This window comes from Agelaius phoeniceus, chromosome 4 (genome assembly GCF_051311805.1).
Source record: "Agelaius phoeniceus isolate bAgePho1 chromosome 4, bAgePho1.hap1, whole genome shotgun sequence".
In the NCBI taxonomy this organism is placed as follows: domain Eukaryota; kingdom Metazoa; phylum Chordata; class Aves; order Passeriformes; family Icteridae; genus Agelaius; species Agelaius phoeniceus.
This window is the reverse complement of record NC_135268.1, coordinates 49810311-49813463: the sequence shown is the minus strand read 5'-3', so window position 1 is coordinate 49813463 and position 3153 is coordinate 49810311.

The following is a 3153-nucleotide window of genomic DNA, read 5'->3' as shown; positions in this document are numbered from 1 at the left end:
GGGACGGGAAATGGGCTCCTTCCCCCGCGGGCATTTCCGGGCCGGTGCGGAGCCAGGGACAGAACGCTCGGCCCAGCGGTCCGGGAGCTGCCGGAGGCTTCGGGCGTTCCAGCCTGGAGTATGGCTGTGCTCGAGAGCTCCTCTCGCAGCCCCTCTGCTGCGGAGCACATTGAGATCTTAATGGAAAAAAGGTTCCCCTGTAGCCTAAAAGTTTGCGTGATGCAGCTGCAAAAGCTGTGTCTAGTTACTGGGAAAAATTAATGAGGTGAGGCATCAACGTCTTGGTGAATCACAGCTGACCCTAAGCCGGCAGTGCCCTTGTGAGCAGGAAAGGCAGTGGAATCCTGTGGGTGCATTCCTGGGGGAACACTGTGGCCAGCAGGCCGGGAGGGTGATCCTGCCCCTGCACTCTGCCCGGTGAGGCCGCCTCTGGAACGCCATGTGCAGTTCTGGGCTCCTCAGGGCAGCAAAGGCAAGGAACTACTGCAGAGGGTCCAGTGGAGGCCACAAGGATGATGTCTCATCATCTCATCTCTCTTGAACAGAGACTGCAGGAGCTGGGCCTGTTCTCCTCTGCAGAGGAGAAAAGAGGGAGGGTCTCATCAGTGCATATAAATATCTCAAACGCAGGTGCTGCCAGACCCTTTTTGGCCGTGCCCAGCAATAGGACGAGGAGTAATGGGCATCAAGTAAAACAAGAAGTTCCACCTTGACATGAACTTCTTTACCTTGAGAGTGGCAGAGCCCTGGAACAGGCTGCCCAGGGAGGTCATGGAGTTTCTGTCTCTGGAGATGAAAAACCCACTTGGACACATTCCTGTGTCACCTGCTCCAGGTGACCCTTGCCTCAGCAGGGCAGTTGGACCAGATAATCTCCAGAGGTCCCTTTCAACCCTAACAATTCTGTGATTTGCTTTTTGCTTTAAAAGCAGTCAAGTAATTCCACAGCCTTAGCTAAACTGTAATTAAGCAGGTAATCTAACAGATAGATCTTGATATGTGGAAAGGGCTAACAGTCTGAAAGGGTGGTGCTTCAAACTGGAGTGAGGAAACTGGATTAGGGCATGAGCAAGCAACATAATTCTGAATATATGTGTATGCACATACCTGTAGGGTTCACTGAGACCTTACCATAATACAAGACCAGGATAAATCTGTTTACTGGGTAGGGGCATAATTGTCTGAGGAAAAAAATGATTGAATGATAAAACAGGAAGCTAATAAAGGGGAGTGTGTATTTGAAAAAAAAATAAATCTGGGGTCATACATGAGCATAATGATGCACTTTTTTGGCAAGACTGTGTTTAATTCAGGTTGTTAGAGCATGATGCTAATAATGCCAAGGTTTTAATGTGGGTTTGATCCCCATGTAGGTCATTCATTTAAGACCCATCTTTGCAGGTCCCTTCCAACTCAGTATATTCTGTGATTCCATGAGCCTGTCTAGCAAGGTTTAGAATGAGAAATTGTATTTCTCTTTCAAGGTATTGAGAAATACTTTGCCAAGGGCATGAAAGATGTGTTTGCAAGCTTGTGAGGGAAAATATGTCTTTCTGAGGTCTCTGGGGCTTAGCAGGCAATCAATAAAAATATCTTTTGTTTCAAAACCAGTTCATTTGTATTTAACTTTCTAATATAAACAGTTATAATTCATGCATGTTCTTCTGATAAGTCTTTATCTCAGAAATTTTACCAGGTACTAAAGAATAGTGTTTTGCACCATTTCTTGAGTGATGCTCTGAGCCTTTGCTGCTCTCATTTTTTCAGAGTATACTTGCAGATTCTATGTAAGAATATAAGTTTTGTCTCTAGATTTCAATTCTTTTTTTTTTTTCCTACCTCTGTGGACCATGTGTAACACCCCAGAGGTAAACTACTGCATACAGCAGACTAGTTAACACATTTCTCTGGTATTACTACACACCTAGGTACCTACAAGGCCGAAATCTCACCCCTCCCCCAAAAGCTTTGTTGGTTTCCACAACTTGAAAATTCTCTTTTTTTTTTTCATCACTACAGAAGAACTCTTAAAATTCAGGCAATAGTCTCCTCCTTGTTGCATATTCTCCAGGAAGTCTGAGAATATATGATGTACTGTTCCACACTCAGTGGAAGTTGTCCTTTTTCCCACTGCCCCTAAATTTGGAACAGCAGCTTGTCTGTTGCCTTTTAGCAAACTTCACAATGCTATCAACTGCTTCTATGAGATAGAAAAAATTCCCTGTCTTATGTAAACATATTCAATTCTTACTCTCATTGTTTGTATGCTAATACCTAGGGGATGATTTTCCAAGTCATTCATCAGAATTTCCTGTCTAATTAATAGCAGATGAAAAATGCTCTGTATGCAGTGAATGTTGTAGCTAACGATTACTAGTTATGATGCTGCTAAAAAAAATCTTAGTCCCTTATTATGTTTCACTGAGTAGCAAAACAAGAGATTTCAAAGTCTCACATTTATTATAAATATCTTTTGGTTTTGGAAACAGTCTTTCTGTGATTTTTAAAATTTTATTTTCTAAATGGCCCCTTCTTTTAAGTATTAATTAATTTACTCTACGCCTGGTGATCTGATTTGTACACATCTGCTATGATCAGATCTCCTTTTTAAAACCTGTGTTTAAGTAACTATGAATTTAAACTGGATGTACTTCAGTAGTACCAAACTACATTGACTTTTACCTGAGGAGGACCACCTCAATTTCAGGTGAACCCAGACTTTTAAGAAGATACTCTGTTCCTTCAGATTCCCTCTGATTTAGTTGGAAGAACAAAGGATCCTGCACAAAGCTGGGACCTGTGAAGGAAAATTACACATATGGATATTGACATGTAGAAAGGACTCTGAGAACAAAACAAAAAGGTTGCAATGAAAATACTTGCCAAGGCATTAAATATAGAGGTCTCTATATTTAATGAAGAAACATGTAATTGCTGAAAACACTTTTAAAAAAAAGACTCACTCTGAATGAAACACTTCTATTGAGTCTGGCTGAGGTGGGATAATTTTCCCTATAATTTCTCACAGTGCTGTGCTTTGTATTAGTAGCTAGAAGGATGTCAGTAACACTCCAGTGTTTTGGCTGCTGCTGAGTAGCCCTCCACAGCATCAAGGCTGTCTGTCCAACATTCCCCCTGGCCAGGAGGCTGGAG